Source organism: Peromyscus eremicus, chromosome 9 (assembly GCF_949786415.1).
Source record: "Peromyscus eremicus chromosome 9, PerEre_H2_v1, whole genome shotgun sequence".
Taxonomy (NCBI): domain Eukaryota; kingdom Metazoa; phylum Chordata; class Mammalia; order Rodentia; family Cricetidae; genus Peromyscus; species Peromyscus eremicus.
In genome coordinates, this window is record NC_081425.1 from 44,935,036 (window position 1) to 44,954,799 (window position 19,764).

The 19,764-nt window shown below is 43.0% G+C and overlaps 1 protein-coding gene across 1 annotated transcript in view; it reads right to left on the reverse strand.

Annotated features, from left to right (window-relative positions):
* The window catches only part of Enox1 (ecto-NOX disulfide-thiol exchanger 1), a 562,855-nt gene that overhangs the window by 387,513 nt on the left and 155,578 nt on the right, over positions 1-19,764 (reverse strand). The gene's annotated exons all lie outside the window — the stretch shown is intronic.

Here is a 19,764-nt window from a genome sequence, read left to right on the forward strand (position 1 = left end):
TGACTCTATGGCACACTCAGCCACACTAACACTTTGACTCACTCTATAGCACACTTACCCACACTAACCTTTGACTCTATGGCACACTCAGCCACACTAACACTTTGACTCACTCTATAGCACACTTACCCACACTAACCTTTGACTCTATGGCACACTCAGCCACACTAACACTTTGACTCACTCTATAGCACACTTATCCACACTAACCTTTGACTCTAGAGCACACTCAGCCACACTAACACTTCGACTCTAGGGCACACTCAGCCACACTAACACTTCGACTCTAGAGCACACTCAGCCACACTAACCTTTGACTCTATGGCACACTCAGCCACACTAACACTTTGACACTATAGCACACTTATCCACACTAACCTTTGACTCTATGGCACACTCAGCCACACTAACACTTTGACTCACTCTATAGCACACTTATCCACACTAACACTTTGACTCACTCTATAGCACACTCAGCCACATTAACACTTTGACACTATAGCACACTTATCCACACTAACACTTTGACTCACTCTATAGCACACTCAGCCACACTAACACTTCGACTCTAGGGCACACTCAGCCACACTAACACTTACTAGAGGTTGACATATAAGGGCCTGGTCTCCTCTCCCAGAGGAGGAGACAAGGAGCTCTGCAGGCTTCTCTTCCCAGATCAACAGGGTGTTTGCTTCAAGATCAGCTTCCCTAGAGACTTGCCCTGGACACAAGGTCCAGTACTTATATGGAAAAAATACATGCATAAATCATAATTACTATAATTAGGTAAAAAACATATTCCTAAACAATCAACTTTGGAAGCCACTGACAAATTGGCACCTGTTTGTTTCTATGTCAGTCACTGGCCCAGATGGGGACTCATGCTGTGACAGGAGAAGATGAAGGTCCTCTGTAGACACATGTGAATTCCATAGCCCCCATCACCGGACAGACTCTTAACAATGGGCCTGTGGACTCCTCTGCAGTGGGGTTTTTACATTCACCTGGAAAGGCACCTGGGTTTTCATACTCAGCTCCTAACTACAAACTTCAGAGCTATTGACATTCTCTACCAAATCCTCATTTGTTCCCAGCTAAACTCACTCTCGGGTCTTCAAAAAAGGCTTTTAAATTGTTAATGATGAAAGAATAGATGCTATGACACACCCACCTCTCGCATGGTCACCATTCAGGTCATGTTAATACAGACATGGAAATTTTGGGCAAAGGAGCAAAGGACCTATGGGGGTTGGGGGCTAGGGTCTTCATTACATGTCTGTCTCCCACACAACTCAGTCAATGCTCATCTGCTTTTTCCACCACTACAGCTGGCTTCCAGTTTCAAAATTTTAAAACAGCAATCGTCACAGTAAATAGTATTAGCAGAAAGGAAGCTCCATGGGGACAAAGCCTTTTCATTTGCAGTGATACAGCTGAACTGGTTTGGATTTACTGTCCTTTAGACATGGAAGCCCATCCTCTACTTTGGAGTCACTCAAGAGTTGACTCTTAATGAAAAAGACTTAATGAAATTGGCAAAAATAATCCACTATGTTTTCTGCAAAAAACAGCATCCTTTCTCAGAGTTCAAAATGTTAGCAGCCACCACATTTTTAATCCCAGTACTGGTGAGACAGAGGCCAGGTGGTTCTGTGAGTTGGAGACCAGCCTGGTATTACAGAGCTAGTTCCAGGACAGCCAGGGCTACACAGAGAAACCCTGTCTTGAAAAATCAAAACAAACAAACAAACAAAACAAAATTTTAAAAAAAGCCTTTAGCAGCATTCAATATGGACAGCTGTGATTCCAGGTTCTGTGCAGTGATACCCTCTGAATGTTGGCTATAACGAACTTTAGACACTCCATGTTTCACTTTTCTTCAGGCCAAGATGTGCAGTTGGGTCACCATTTAGATCTGATAGCCATATGGAGATCACAAATGATGAAGAGAGGACATCCAACGCTCACTAAACATGGCCCAGGAACCAGCTGTGCAGCGGGCCCTGTACGAGGCACCAGCAACAGGGTAAGAATGAGAGCATGAGCCGGGCGGTGGTGGCTCACGCCTTTAATCCCAGCACTCGGGAGGCAGAGCCAGGTGGATCTCTGTGAGTTCGAGGCCAGCCTGGACTACCAAGTGAGTTCCAGGAAAGACGCAAAACTACACAGAGAAACCCTGTCTCGAAAAAAAAAAAAAAAAAAAAAAGAATGAGAGCATGGTCCTGCCATCATGGAGCTCACTGACCATGTCCATGAACAAGAAAGGGAAATGAGCAATTGGAAGAGACACAAGTGGGAAGGAGGCCTCCAGATGCAGAACAGAGCCCTGGGTCTAAGTCTGACAAAGTGTCAGTGCCCTCCCTGACGCGCCACTCCCCGCCACATACCTTCATGTCCCATTGGCTCTCACACAACATAACCCCAGGTTCTGAACACATCTCCCCACCCTGGTCCAAATCATGGATTGGAGTTTACTAAGTCCAGATTTACTACGTGTATTGCTCCATCAGTTCTAACTCACCTCCTAGTTTGTGGCCCTGCCACCATTTAGCTCCTGTTCTCAAGGATTTTGTTAGAACGTCTGTTCAGACCATGTCACTCTTCCACTCGATCTCCCATCTCACCACAAACAAGCTCTGCAAGCCGTCCCCAGGATGCGTCCCCGACAAACCACACCTGCTGCTCCTGATGCACTGAACTCTCTCCCCTGGACGTGTGCACTCTGGCTCCTTCCCTCCTTCTAGAATCTATCCAGAGGTTACCAGGCCTGGTTACTTTATTCCTCACTCCACCACATTCCCTGCACTGCCTCTGCCTCTCCCTGCTCCATTATCCTCCAGCTCATGTTAACACACCCAACAGTGTGGGCTTGGTTTTTTATTCTATTTGATGGCTGCTTTTCCCATCTCCTTCCAGCTCCACAAGTTGACTGGACCCATTTCTTCTCAGTTCTCATTTACCAGTGTCACAATCATTTCCTGAAGTTGGCTAGGATCAATAAACATTACAAATTAGGCTTCTGTTTGATCTAGAGCCAAATTACTAATGAAATGCTTTTCTCTAAGGATGCCTGGCTAGACCATGACCCTCCTGGCTCCTCTCTGACAAGACGGTATGCTTCATGGAGGACCAGGTTCAATGCTTTCACCAATGAACCTATGATGCTTACTTAGCACACAGCAGTAGTAAAATAAGCATTGGCTAAATCAGTTAATTTTTTTTTTCTATCTCCTATATTTAACCAAGTTGAAAAAGTATTAGAATACTACATTTTTGCTTTTAGGGATGAGTCAAGTATGTTCTCTTGTTAAGCATAGCCATGTCCTTGGGCCTACTCCACCTGCATGGTTCATTCACAGATCTAAGAAGTTCCAGGGTGCCTCAGCCTCTGTGCATTCCTCAAACCAAGAAACAGCAAAAGAGTAGACTGGGAAAAATCACAACAAACCTGGCCTGTCGCTCTTACTGTAACTTTCCAGAGCAAATATTAGATTGAAGAGACTATGACAAGGCCATATATACAGTTACAGGAAATATTTGTTCAAACTGAGGGCAATGTCTGACAAGATTCCTTTGAAGTATGTTTCTTTTTAAGAGCTCACGGGCAGTTTAAGAAACTGTGAAGGCGACAGCCAGCTGGCATGGACTTGCAGAGGACGTGTGTTGTCCTCTCAGGTGCAGTGAGGCCAGCTCTGCTGAGCAAGATCCCTCTACCAGAGAGGACAGAGCTGGCCCACTTACAAGTCTTAATGGGACTTTAATCAGTCTTAGATGGCAATACGGGGGTGTTGCTGAGCTTGGGGAACACTGTGGAGGAGGTGAAGATTCCATGGGGAAGGTGGGAGGGGTTTTGAGGAGGAGGATGGCATTAAGGCACTGGACTAAGTGGGCCAAGAGGATTCAGTTCTCACTCGCTGTGCACAGAGGCTCCTTCACAAATGTGCTTTTCTCTACCCTGGAGTAATCAGTGTACCAAAACAGTTTTACTGCAAACAACTTTCTTATAATTTTCAACAATCACTAGTGCTATCAACTTAACATATGCCCTGGAGCAAAGCTGCCACAGATGGGTATGGGCACAGAGATGCCTGGCCCCCTGTGACTATGATGCTCAGAAATTTCCCAGGACACCAGACAGTGTTTCCTATGCCTCAACTGATAATTCTGCAGAGCATACATTATCATACTCTTCCTACCACTATGGAAACCAAAGCTCACACAGTTGCCACTCACCAGGAAAGGACCATGGTTTCTAACACTGCAGTCCTCATACTCAAGACCCCACTGCTCCTTCAGCAGAGGATGCTGATGCTACTGGAGAAACGTTTGGTCCCATCCAGAGTAGGTGTTAGGTTGTGATAGATGTGAGCAGGTCCTAGCAAAGCTTCAGGTGTGCAAGGCCCATGAAGGGTCTATGTTGGGTGTCAATTTGCCAAGGCTCACTGTAAGTGCAGGGTATTGCAGAAGGATTATGGCTACCAGACTCAGGCAGGTGCTGAGACCATCTAGGAAAGCCAGGAGCAGGAACCCTTGTTCTAAACATGTCCTCTTCATTACTGAAGGCATCTCAGTAATTGAAGTGTGTGTGTGTGTGCACATGTGTGTGCATGAATGTGACTGTGTGGGTGTGTGTTTGTGTATGTGTGTCTGTATGTGTATGTGTGTTTCTGTGTGTGTGTGTGTGTGTGTGTGTGTGTGTGTGTGTGTGTGTGTGTTTCTGTCTCTGTGTGTCTGTATTGTATGTCTGTGATTACTAGGGGTAGAACCCAGGGCCCTGTGAACTAAGTAAGCTGCTCTATTACTGAGTTACAACTTCAGCCCCAGCATCTGATTTCCTAATTCAATATATGAAAATGCCATCTCATTTTGAGGGTGGAGGATGGTTAAGAGCATGGACATAGTCATGCAACATTTCTGGTAGAGTTTTCTGATAAGGAGGATTCTGATATTGCACAATATGACCACCCACAAAATTCAATCATTCAAGTTATAATCTATATCACATCTCACTATATACGTGTGTATGTGTCTATGTGTCTGTCTGTTTATAAAGCATTGTCCTGGGTGTCAAAAAACATAATGATGATTTATTTTCCCAAAACACCACCAATTTAATGGTTAAAAGAAAATCTTTTTAGAGTGTATTTTGCCAGTGTATACCTTCACTAAGGGATCTCATGGCTATGCTACATTTTGTTGACAAGGAGGCATCATTATGAACATGCTATATGAGGGCACAGCACTGAAAACAGCTGTAGTTAGAAGTGGGTGCTGATCCCAGGAGCTGGGCTGCTGATCACAGGAAGAGCTAGATGAGAACCACTTTCTGAGTTTTGAATTAGGCAGGTGGGAGGATGCGTGGATGCACAGGTTGATGAATAAACAGAAAATACTCCTGATGTCCACCATCCTCCCTCTTGTCCTCCCTCATCCCACACATGAACTAAACACCTGCTTCAAGACTAATGTGCTGTGCACAAGCACAAACCAGGCCCAAGCCACCACTGAGTGACAGACAGCAGCCGCAGAAGCCGTCCTCTCTTGATACCCCCAGCACCAGCCAATCCGTCGATGGCCTCTTCACTAACACCGATGTGAGCCACCCACTTCTCATTCATCACACATATTTCAACATCACCTGCATTCTCCTTCTAATCTCCTCTCTGCCCATCATCCTGCTATCTATCTTTCTTTGTTCTTCTCATATCACAATGTCTATAAAATGCCCCACAGACAGCCTGCCACAGGGCAGGCACTCAATCAATGCGGGAGACCAGTCCCTGCACGCTGTAGGCCATTCTTTCACCTGACACTTTCCCCAACCTCTCCATCTTTTTATGATCAGGTTGATACATATAGATACCGCTCATCTTCGTGGCCAGCACACCCACAGATCACAACTGGTTACTTTCTATTGGTGACTCTCTATGGATGAAAATCTTTCCTTTCGCTTCTGCATGAGTTATTCATTAGGCTTGTCTATGCCTAAGTAACTCATTTGCAACTATGGAGGGTGATACCTTAAAAGTCCTTTCTTTGTTGAGGAGAGCTCTCAGTGGTGAAAGTGCTTACTATACAAGCATGAGGATTGCAGTCTGCATTCCCAGAATCCACGTGAATGCAGAGTAGATGCGGAAGTAATTCTATCCTCTAAAGATAGAACCTGGGGAACCCCAGAGCAAGCTGGCTAGGTGGACTAGCCTTATCAGTGAGCTCCAGGTTTGACTGAAAGATTCTACCTCAATAAATAAGGGGTAAGAATGAAGGATTATTCCTAACATCAACCTCTGGGCTCCACATGTACATGTACACACACACACACACACACACACAGGCAAGCAAACCATGTACACAAATATTCACACCTCAGACACACACATGAGAACAGAGGCAAAATACCTTTAATGGATTTTGTATTATTTTCATAAAATCTACCCATTGGTTCAAATTTAATAAAATAGTTACTCTGTATTTATATTTTATAGACATCTGAGCATAATGAGCAATGCTGAGTCTGAGTTACACTGTCAGGGATATGCAACTTTGGCTTTCCAGAGACTACCTCAGCACCATCCTGATGCTGCCCCCTCGGCTAATGTCAACAGCTCATAGACTAAGACTCAAATAGGAAAGGCACAGCAGTTATGGAGTACAGCATGTATACAGCATCTGATTACTCTCTCCATAAAGCCTCACACTTGCAATTGAAAAAATAATCACTCTTACTTCTAATATAGGCCTCGCCGTGTTATTTTAATCATTAACACTTGAACACAATTATAATTGCATTGAAAAGTGATAACTATTATTTTGTTATGGCATAAGAATTAATGTAAGGGGCAGCAACACAAATACTGAAATTGCCCATTACCAAAGTAGGGAAAGCATCCGTTTCCTGTTCTCTTCGCTGTTTCGTTAAGCACATCGCCTTTACATTCAGGCAGGACTTGAGTCAATTCGTCTGAATTTCAAATATTATTTGTAGAGCTGTTCTATCAGAAAATAAATTCCAATCCTCCACAGTTTTAAATTGTTTTAGCCTCTCATAAGTTTGCGAAAAATCCTGTTAAAATTTTCATCCATTTCAAATTAACATGGCAGATTTCCAAATGTTGAGAATTGCAAAGTGCCTGTTCCCCGCACATGGTATCAACCATCTGCTCTGACATCCAGAGAAGGTCCAGACATCACCTCCAATGTGTTATTATAAAGTCAAAGTGCTCTGGCATTTATGTGTTTTTTTTTTTCCAGCATTTTGCATGTGACAAATGAGCTATAGCTTTTCCAAACACTGAGCCTGCTGATGGCATGCATGTGGGTACTTTTCCTCTGTTTTACGTTCTACTGTGTGTGTTTACGCTTGTCCATTGGCCATCCTCCTTGCTCCCATCTCCGTGGAGCACATGGAGCCCTCTAATACACACACCCCACAGACAGACACAAACATACCCCGGGGAGCCTGAACCACAACAGGAAGAAGAAAGCTCTGCTGCTACTTCAAACTGACACTGTGATACATTCTCCACTAAGTGGAGTCAGGGAAATTTTATTTTCCCTTAAGAACACAGAGTTAATTCACACACTGATTAATTATCATGCTCTGACTTGCTTCATCCTTCTTCATTTCACATTTTTTTTAAAGCTGTGCACTGTGGGATAGCATTAGCTACTCAGAGGAGGGCAGTGGCAGCTCACTTAGATGAAGTTGCAAAGTTATAAAACAGATGTCAAAGTTCTTTTGCTCTTTGCCTTTCAAATTGGAATATCCCCCACAAGTCCACAGTCTTATCGTACAATTCACATTTCATTTAGTAGTTATCAGAAGAGGCAAATTCTTAGAAAACAACGTAACAGTTTTCCAATGTAGATATTAAAAGTAAATCATTCATTGCCAAAGAGCAAACCTCTGTGAAACACTAGTCAGCATATGGATGTCAGCTGAGAGTGAGCTGTCAAGTTGAGACCATTTTAAAGTGGAACACTGGTGAAGCTTGCTATCGCAGTGTGCAAAATACTCAACAGAGAGAGCTCAACACTGCCAGTGATTTTGAAACCAGTATAAAAATACTCAATAGAAATGGTTCAACAAGGGTGACAATGCAGTTATCTCTTCCTAGCCCTTGAGAGAGCTTTACTAAATGTTGTTTTGAATTGTCTGAGTGATAGATATGGGAAACTGAGTTAAAAGATACCATGTTTCCCCATTGTGACCAGAAATACTCCAGCACAGGTTACCTAGGGAATCCTCCATGCCCCACCCTAGTTCTGCGCGCGCGCACACACACACACACACACACACACACACACACACACACACACTCAAATCCATCTGTCAGGCATCAAGAATCGCAACGGTTAGAATAATCCTCCAGTGTAAATGTTTAAATGTTAAATGCCAGATATACATGGAAGGATTTGAAGAAAGAATTTTGCAAACATGACTCTGTCACACATCTGGTTTGGTCTCCTCTGGATGTCTGTATGCAACCGTCATTTCAGATTTACTTTATAATGAGAAAAATCAAGTCGCACCCCATGGGATCTCCAAGGGCTACTTAGATGATGATGAAGACCCGCACTACTCCCTTAAGTAAAGCTGACTCCCCAACCTTATTAGGAACACACATTTCTTACATTGTAAATATCTTAAGTCACTGATTTTTAGCCACTTGGGAAAAACCATGTTGCACCATGTAATTCAACTTATTTCAACAGAGCAAGTAAAATCCTCAATCATTGTTCTAATGTATTCTAGCAATGCTTCTTGGGCAAAGCCACACTGCACAATAATGTTGGCAACCATGGACTGTGGCTTAACCATCAATGACATGTCCAGTTTGGGAAACACATAAGTCTTCCCGAAGCTGGAAGCCTTGCCGGGAGGCCTGGGCTTGCCCCTGGCACAGTTCCTCACTCTTTCTCATGAGTTCCAGCAATGTTGCTTTGCCTTCCAACCTGCTAACGCACTGATCGCACAAAGACTCTCTTCCTGCTTTCCAACTGCCTGGTAGCATAGTCAGAATGCTTTTTTTTTTTTTTTCCTTTTCCTTTTTGTTAATTCTGTCTTTCGTATCTAAGCAATCATAGTCATCTTTACATACAATTGGTAGTGCTACAACATTAAAGAGTTCTTAGAAATGTGCTTAATGGGCCAAGCTGATGAGGGGTGAAGGGAAGGAAGGCAGATGAAAGCCATTTCAACTGCTCTAGAAGCTGGCCTCTAGACATCCTCAGGAAGGACAGACAGTTCCTTTGAAGAAGACATGCTTAGCTAGTAGGTGGAGGAGCAGGTCTCACAAAGAACAGACCACCTGATAGGTCAGGATTTTAGCAAAGAAATCACAGACTGACCTCACAGGAACTGCACTTGAACCCAATGGTTCACAGGGCTCAGCGTGCCTTAGCAAAGCTTGTCTTAATGATTTGAGAAGGTGGGATGGCTGTGGATGCACCTCAGTGGCAGAGTGTTTTTGCTTTTCTACCATGTATAAGGTCCTAGGTTCAATTTCTAAGACAACACACAAGAAAATAAGAGAAATCAGGAAAGGAACTGGATTATCACTCATAGACAGGTAGACAGATAGACTAATTTAAGTGAACAGAAAGAGATTTTAATGTCACGATTCACAAAATAAGTTAGCTAAATTGACTAATGGTGCTATCTATCAGACTATAGAACTAGGTTTCATAAACGTGGTACAAGGAACACTCATATTATTTCTCTTACAGTGACCATATGCTTAGCTCTACAATATCATCGATAAACCTAATTTACAATGAATCTATGTATCTGAGCAACTAAAAGTTGATTTTGGTTCTGAAGAGATGGCTAGGTGGTTAAGAGTGTTTGCTGCTCTTGCAGAGGACCAGAGTTGGGTTCCTAGAACCTATGACTGGTAGCTGGCAACCACCTGTAAATACTGTGATTCCAGGGGATCTGACGCCCTCATCTGACCTCCTTGGGTATCTACACACATTTGCACACACCATCACACATACTTATAAATAAAAAATAAAATGAATATTTAAAATGGGTATTACTTCTTTGAGAATTTTATACCTCGTGCTGTGATCAAATTCCCTCCCTCCAGACTCCTCGCAGACCCTCTGCGCCTTCACTAGCAACTGCACTTTGTCTTACGGTTTCGCTTGTTTTCATCTATCAAGTCCAACCTGTGCTGCCCAAGTAGTCTTGGACCTTCTCTAGAGTAAGGTTGAATTACCAGGGCAACGCTCTTAAACTGACTCTCCCCCTCCCAGCACCTATCAATTGCTAATACTCCCTCAGTCAGGACTGAGGCTTCATGTCCACTTCCCTTCTCCAAACTATTTGGTCTGGCTTGAGCTTACAAAGGGCTTGTACACGCTCTAACAGTCAGTGTGTGTTCATATTTGCATCTGTCCTGCTGTGTCCAGAGAATACTGTTTCCTTGGATTTATCCATTGCCTTGAGCTCTTAACAGTCTTTCTTCTCCGCCCCACCTCCACAATGATCCCTGAGCCTGGAGAGGAAAGGTGTAATATAGATGTCCCATTTAGAGCTGACCATTCTGCCATCTCTTATTCTCTGCAATTTGGCCAGAGAACTGTGTTGCTGTTAAACCCCTATCTACTGCAAATAGAAACTTCTCTAATGAATGTTGAGAGGGACATTACTTTATGGGAATAATAAATCATTAGGAGCCAGTTTAATATGATGTCAATGTAGCAGAATGGTACTAGATTCTCCGCTGGGGCCTATGGCCTGTCTAGTCATAGGTTCTTGGTTCAACAATGGTGCCAGGTGTGGGTTTCATCTTGGGAAGCAGTACTCAAATTCATCAGAAAGTAGCTGGTTACTCTCCTGATGCTCATGCCGTTATTGCACCAATGGGCATGTTTTGCTAGGCCAGTTGTTATTATAGTTTGCAGGAGTCACAGTATTCTCCTTTGGTAGTACTTTTAAGCACCATGAAAGCTGGCCAGTAGGGATGAAGCTTGTAGGTCAGTACCACCCTATTACTGAAAAGGTCCGAAATTAGATTGCTATAATTGTTCCACAACTTTGTACATGCATGCTTGCAAACTTTGAGGAAATTTTATGGTATATAAATTACCTCTCAAGAACAATATTTTACAAACAGAAAGTAACAGTACCTTTTGAGAAGTTCAACAAAACAGACAAGTCTTTAGCTGAACTAAACATAAGGAAAGCTACAGAAAATAAAAGGTGAAGAGGCTATACCTTCTTGAAGCAGGCAATCTTAGCGAAAAAGATAAATTCCTAGAAGCACATAATCTACAAAAAGTAATTTTAAACAAAGGCCAGTGAGATAGTTTAGCAGTTGAGAGCATCTAAAAGGCATCCTCTGACCTTTACATCTGCATGTAGTACATGTACACATCACACACATACACACACACACACACACACATGCACACACACACATGCACACATACCAATAAGTTAAAATTATTAATTTTTTAAAGATAGAGAAAATTCTAAACAGAAGAAAAAATGAGATCAAATCAGTCATCCAAATGCTCTCAACAAAGGAAAGCCTAGGAATTTTTAAAGTCACTTACGTATACTGAGTGAAATCCCCAAATAATGGGGAGAGAGAGCCCCAAATGGACATCTCTTGTTATCAAATGAGGCCTCCAGGACCAGGAACGGGTTACTTCTGAGTTCTAAACAACACAGGCTGTGGACAAGACTATAGGTTAGTCTCCAAAAACCGACAGCAAGTTCCCATTGCTGAAGACAACACCTACACAACTCAGTGAACATGGAGAAGTTGGCCGGTGCGTACCTAGAGCCTTCGCCCCCATTTGGTATGCATCTTTGGTACAGGAAGGTACTTTTAATGCTATCAAAAGAGATACATAAACACCAACTCAGCTACGAACACTCTGATCTGCAATAGTGTCCTGCCTGTAAGATATGCTAGTGCAATGCATGTAACTCAAGTGCTGTATTTCTTTAAACAAATCTGATTCATTTTTATGTGTATGACACTTTTCCTGCATATATGTGCATGTTCACCACATGTATGCCTCACTTCCATGGAAGTCAATAGGAGGCATCAGACTTCCTGGAACTGGAGTTACAGACAGTTGTGAGCTGCCATACAGGTGCTGGGAATTGAGGTCAAGTCCTCTGCAAGAGCGGCCTGTGCTCTTAACTGATGAGCCATCTCTCTAGCCCTCGGGGTGCATTTCCTGTAATACACATTTGTCGATTTTAAACTCTACCCTGCCATTTATGTCTTAGACTACCTGAATTTACTCTCCTTACTATTGTATTTGGTTGTAAGTTGATCATCTTACTCTTTCTTTTTTTTTAAAAAAATTCTCTGTTTTCTTTTGTATACGTGTTTTTCAAATGGGTTAGAAATGCAGAATTCCCTGTTGGCCCAAGTTTTTCTTTGCACGGTTTTTAGTGCTTGCTCTGGGTACTATGCATATGTGCACATAACTTTTATAGTCTTATTGGTGGGCATTTTATTAGCTCTAGTGAAGTACAGGAAACTTGCTCATCTTAGTATTTTTGCATCCCCCATTTCAAATAAATGCAACAACTTTCCACGTTCTCTTAGACTGACATGAGATGCAGTACTGTCATCATCATTTCAACCACCAAACATAACTATGAGACCTAGAAGGAACGGGATGACTGTAGCATTATACTTGTTTTTGGTGACTGTCCTTCCTGCCTGCCTGGCTTGGCAGCAGTAGCTAAAGTTTTCCTGCCTGGCCCACAGTCAGGACAAATCTTTCTCACCTGCCAGTCCTACAGTCACTCAGACACGACCAAATAAACACAGAGACTTATATTGGTTACAAACTGTATGGCCGTGGCAGGCTTCTTGCTAACTGTTCTTACAGCTTAAATTAATCCATTTCTATTAATCTATACCTTGCCACGTGGCTCGTGGCTTACCGGCATCTTCACATGCTGTTTGTCATCATGGCGGCTGGCAGTGTCTCTCTCTCAGCATTCCACTTCCCAGCTTTATTCTCCTCCTTGTCCCACCTATACTTCCTGCCTAGCCAATGGCCAATCAGTGTTTTATTGACCAATCAGCAACACATTTGCCATACAGAACATCCCACAGCAGGCAGCATCCTTTCTTTCATTCTTTCCGTCCTGTTCAGAGAGAACTTCCTCCAGCCCTGCCGTCAGGCCGGGCCCGCTGTCACTTCCTCCTCACTCCTGATGGTTATTGACTGGCTCCACATTAAGAAATGTTGATTCTTTTTTGATACTTTTTCAGCATTTGACACACATGGTACCTCTTCCCTTGTTGTCCACTATTCCTGGTGAACAGTACACTGTCCTCCTGTCTGTCTGATAGGGAAAATGGTGCTTTTCCCTTATTCTACTCAAAACCTCCTCTTAAATGTTGCTTTTGTCTGCTTAATTATTCCTTGGTATAGGAGTCTCTGGGTTTATTTGGTTCAGGTTCACTCGCTTTCTCAAATGAAGAGCTTGGGACCCTGGATGAAGCAACATTCTTCAGCATCAAATGCCAGAGGCAATAGGAGGTCACTGGGAACTTGGCATCTGGTCATCCCTCCAGTGCCCTTAAGCATTCCTTCCCCCCTTCTCCAGCATGCAAATGCTCATTGGTTTGGTCTATAATGCCAAGAGTTTTTAATTGCACTGAACAAAAAAGAATGGCAGGACTCATCTACATTAACCTGGAAATATGTGTTTTTAAAATTCAATAGTTATTAGCTAATTGATTTTCATAGATGCACTAATTTGCCTTACACTTCCATTGAGCCAATTACATTTCTGTAGAGCTGACATCACTTCGTGCTAATAGCTTTCATTCTAAAAAGTTGCTCGCTACTATTTATTTTTCCCTTTACACCAGATTTGCCCAGGTTCCACATCAACTCCTTCTTCTTCTTTTTTTTTTTTTTTTTTTTTTTTTTGGTTTTTCAAAACAGGGTTTCTCTGTGTAGCTTTGTGCCTTTCCTGGAACTCACTTGGTAGCCCAGGCTGGCCTCAAACTCACAGAGATCCGCCTGGCTCTGCCTCCCGAGTGCTGGGATTAAAGGCGTGCGCCACCACCGCCCGGCGCCCACATCAACTTCTTCACAGCCAATTCAAGGAATTCCTACAGGAAACTGAAGCACAGATAAAACGTAATTGAGTGTATAAGTGGATGTTTGGTAGATGTTTCCTTCTTTGATAATTACCCCCTTTATTTACTTTGAAAGCTGTCAGTGAGCTTTTCAAAGCCACCTTCACTCACAGAAATCCACACTACCAACGGTTTACTCTAAGGATGGTCATTTTATTCTGGCTCCTGGTACCTTCTCTTAATTAACTCCACATCATGCTGCATTCAATTCAAAAAATTCTTTCTACTTGTGACATTTTATTGGGATCACTCCCCAGTCTTTCCGTTTTCCTTTCAGCATAGGCTTCTTTTGGTCTGATCTGTATGTAGGAGACTATTTGAAGAATGGAAGGCATATTGCTGATAGTAGCTCAAAGAAGCTCTAAGTGGATGCCTACCATAGGCAGCATCTGCAAAGGCCCCAGGAAGTGAGTTTGAGACCGTGGATTCAACAGCAAGCAGTCCACTGACTTTGCCTTCACTATATCACATCCTAATTTCGCAGGCGTGTCTGTCTGGTAATCCTTCAACAAAACTTCCAGCACTGGTATAAACAAAGCATTCAGAGAACAAGACAGGAACAACATTAGTAAAAGGAGGATGTCCTGCAGTGTTAAGAAGAAATATAATGGAGGCCCCTTTTCCTCTTAAAGCATGTCCCCCTTCACTCAACCTTCCCAGAAGCTTTTGTTTCTGCTTAGCAAGAATCTGAAGGTCCGGCTTCACAGGAAAACACATGTGCATAGAAGCAAAGGATTACTTCCTTGTGAGCTTTCCCTGGAGCGCTAAAGAGCTGTGTGAATGCACACATAAAATCTTCGAATAATTGCTCCCTGCACAATATTTGTAGAAAAGGAAACACACACAAAAATGTTACTTCCCATGTCATCCAACTATCAAAATTAGTTGAGTAGCTAGGGTATTTTGCTCCAGTCTCTTTCTTGGCAATCTTTTTTTTTTCTTTTGATAAAGTGGGTTCCTATCATAAATATCATTGTGAAATCCACTTTATTCACTTAAGATAATGTGTTTCCCCATTTGGTTAAATGGCCTTAAAAAGCATGTCTTTAATGGCTATAATAATACTGTACCTTAGAAAGGGGCTGTAATTTATTTAAACATTCCTTTATGTGAGGACATTTAAGTTTCTACATTTTGCCAGTTTCATTAACATCATAATGCATATCCTCTTCCACATATGTCTTAGTTATTTTCTTGTGGGGCATACTGTTAGAATCCAGATTACCAGATTGCAGCTCCTGGCAACACAAAGCTACTTTTTTGAGTGAGCAACACAAGTGTGGGTGAACCTGCCCACAGGGGCAAGCTTGCATACTCTTGGCAACCAACTAGGGAGCTTCAGAGTACTTCCTTCCTGGGATGCAGGAAGTCCTGCCCAGCTTGAACAAAGCTGGATTTGCCTCCCTGGCGCCTTAGAATGGTTACTAGGTCACATGCGTCTGCTCCCTCTAGTTTATAAACTACGAGGGTAATGAGGACCAAAGTGAGAGCATGACTGTAGAAAGATGGAGGGCATTCTGCACAAAGTCCTGTGTACAAATTATTCAGGGAAACAGAGCCACAATCACACTGTAACCAAGTATCATCTTCAAAATAAAACCAGCACAGTGTATGTTGTGTTTTATTATTATCTATTCTGAGTCTATATTTTATGTTAAATCTTTTACCCTTTTAATAGTACCTTCTCCCACAGTACCATTTTGAAGTCTGTGTCTATTCTTCGCCTGTCAGAGAATTATAAATGTGTGGAAGCCTAAGAGGTGGCACATGTGTCCTCCTGCTACTTACCTGGGGTCTACATACACTCACCTTAGACCAGTGGTTGGGTCACAACACCTGTGACAAAGCTCTGTCTCCAAAAATATTTACATTATGATTCATAACAGTAGCAAAATTACAGTTGTGAAGTAGCAACAAAGTAATTTTATGGTTGAGGGTCACCACACCTTGAGGAACTGCATTAAATGGCTGCATTAAATGGCTGCAGCTTAGGAAGGTTGAGAACTACTGTCTTAGACTAAACTAAGTTACAGAAGTGAGGGATTCCTGCCCACCCCCATCACTGCCTATTTGTAGATTCCAACACTTCACCAAAAACAAAACTCAAGGAAAGCCAGAATCCATGGCTAGAAGACTCTTCCAGCACCCAGTTAGACCCTGGTGGTGTGTTGAAAGAAGAGAGACTTAACTACATGGGTTAGTTCTTCCTTCTGCCACCCACCAAACAAGGTCATCAATGTCTAGGACTCACAGTCTATGAAAATAGCAAAATGAAAGTTACTGGACAGAAGACAGACTACAAATTCCCACACATTCGAGAAGCACTGGCCACAGGAGCTGGCCATCCCAGTGTTCTTGACTGTACAGAAACAGTGTTAGCTGGTGACGGTCACTGTCAATTCAGCTCCAGGAGCCTTGTAATCAGTTAATTCCTCCAGGAATACCACACACGCCTCTCAATCTTATTCTTTGTGGGCAATGCTTTGTCTTTTCCTGGATCAGCACTGGCATTTATGTGAAAAATTGAGAAAGGCTGCACCAGGGCCGGACAGCCAGGGACACCATAAACTTGTTCTTTTGTCTTTAGAAGTCAAGTCCAAGACTAACAATGATAAAGGTCATAAACACAAAAGGTGTGCGTGTGGACATAACTCTAGAGCACCTTTCTGCACCACAGGAGGCACACCTGTTGCTTGTCAGTCAAGCGTGGTGGCTCCCCAGGGTGTTAGTGCTGCCACGTGTGGGGCATGTATGCAGAGAACAGACACACATTTCTATGGCAGCTGTTTTGAAGATCAGAAGCAAAGAAAGAAAGAGGCATGGAGGGACGCATTAAGGGTGTGGAGCAGAATCTGTGTGGAAATACATGTAAACAGTCAGGAATAAACGGGGGATTACTACCTGGGCTGTGATACAAAAGAATAGGGTCTGAGTAAAGGGACAAGAGGGGAAATCTACAAATAATCAGTGGGGAAAGGAGGTGCCACTGGAAAGGACATGCAGTTCCGTTTTGTTCAGACTGACTTAGCAGCACCAGAAAACAGCAAGTAAACACGAAAGCCAGGCAATTTATCACAGTTATCATTTCCCCTGATAAGCATTTCTTTGTTTAAACAAGTGCCCATTATAGGAAACAAGGCCGCAATTGTATCAACAAACTCAGCTTCTACTGATGCTCCCTGCAAAGAAATGGGGGGAAATCAAAAGAACAAATAATGATAGTTCTGGTCTTTTGAAAAAGATACGGTGACAGAATGGTATTTTAAATATGGAACTATACATTCAGTTCATATATTTTCTGCAATGTCCACACATGAGAAGCAAGAAATGATGTTTAGAATTTTCAATAACAGTAAAATATGTCGTATATCAGGATTCTGGTGAATTTTGGCAGCTTCTTGTAACAAATACAACCAAAGTGTGGAGGAGGAACCGACTGCATTTGCCTTGCTGCTGGACTGTGTATATGTGTACACGTGCTTGTGGGCATCTGGACAGTGGCCAACAAAATTTTCATTCTGACCTCGATCCAAGGGACAGAAAGCAAGAAGTCTAGGAGCCAGCGCAACCGGAAGAAGCCAACTAGGAAAGTCTTGGAAGTCATTTGGCCATGGAGGGGAGCAGTGGGGCCCTTTCACAAGACTGGACTTCTGGGGTAGCACAACCCCAGAACAGCAGGTTGACTTTGGTATCATCACTTAAGCATACAGGGCCTCAGTTTTCCCACTGCAATGCTCTATGGTTCCTCTGAAAGTTCCTGAAGACCGAGTTCTTGTTATGACATTTTAAAATGCAAACACTTGTTGACTATCCCTTATATCAAGCGCTTGGGACCAGACTTGCTTCACATTTGTTTTTTTTTCAGATTTGGAGTATGTGTGTGGTGTATGTGCACATGTGTGTGTGTGTGGGGTGGGTGTATGTATATGTGTGTGTGAACATAAGAACATATATCCATACATAAACATATACACACACGTGTGCACACATACATGCAAACACACATATATAAACAGATGAAGAGAGAGATCCCAAGGTTAAGACTGAAGCCTCAACATGAAATTCACTTATGTCACACACACACACCTTGGATACAAAGCCTAAATGTAATTTTTAATAATGTTTCTAATGCATCTGCCATTGACTGGAACCCATCATATGAGATTAAGCCTGGAATTCTCTACTGTGGCATAATATCAGCATGAATCAGCCTGAATTTTTTGGCTGGAGATGCTCAACCTATATTCTCTCTCTTTTTCTGGAATTAAAGTGTAATTACATCATTGCCCCCTTTAGTTTCCTCCCCCTAACAATTCCCATGCACATCCCTGCCTTGATCTCTTAAGTTCTTGGTCTCTACTTCTTTCCCTATTGCTACATATATGTGAATATTTATTCCTAAATAGACCTGCTCAGTCCATATAACTACACACACACACACACACACACACACACACACACACACACACACACGATTTCAGGCAGGACTGACCACTTGGTATTGCATAACCAATCTGAGAATTCATCCCTAAGAAACACTATTTCAAAAAAAATTATCCTGTATTTTGGTGCTCTAGATTATTTGGCAAATATCCAAACATCCACAAGAGATGTTCAAATTTTCCAGCTTGCTTTGCCGAAGTCCTTTGTAAAACAGACAGGACAACAGCAAACCAAAGCCTTGGGGGCCGGCTGCCAAGCCGACAAGTCAGGAAAGAGCTCAGGGGAGGGGAGAGACGTCACTGGAGAAGTGCTGAGACACAGCCGTCAATCACTAGGGAAGAAGCTGCTGCTTGGGAAACAGGCAGCAAAAGGCGGGAAAAGAGCGAGCAAGCGTGTCAGGTGGTGCCCAGCAGAGGATGGGACAATGAGTGATGGCTTGGGCCAGGAATGCTGCCACCTTCCAATCTGAAAACTTGACCAAGTTATAACTTTTCAAATTTGGAGTTCTCATCTGTAAGATGGGAATTGTGACCATGGAGATGGCAGCTGAGAATAAATGGCATCTCGTACATTGAAACGAGTGGAAGAGAGGCAGCTACCACGAGGACATAATTGTATGCAGGTAAATGCCACCCTTCTAATGGTGCTGCTTAGGAAAGCCTGGTGAATGGGGCCCAGGGCTCTTCCCCCTTCACAGAATTCGAGCAATCATGATGCACAGGCCTTACAAAGTTTATCCACAGGCAACTTCCCAAGAGCTCCAGACAGTCACACAAAACATGTGTTTTCATTAACCTATTAATTCTATGAACTCTGAATGGAGTTAGAAATGAACAAAACAGAGTCAATCTTGCCTATTTCATCACACTTGTGGATCAGGATTAAAGGCAAGAGGTGATCTCCACAGACAATGACAAAAGAGCATTGAACAGCCAGAAACAATGGTTCTTAGGGAAGGGGAAATCGATGTCACACCCAGGTGCCTTTGCTCCCAGGGCCCAGAGGAGTGGCCCTGTGTCCCCAAAGACTGACAGCAGTGGGTGAGGTCAGAGCATGGACAGCCTGGGCGTCTCTGACCTTGGTAGGAACCCGCCAGGATACCAGGAGTGTGAGTGCTGGCCCTGTGTCCCCAGAGACTGACAGCAGTGGGTGAGGTCAGAGCATGGACAGCTTGGGTGTCTCTGAC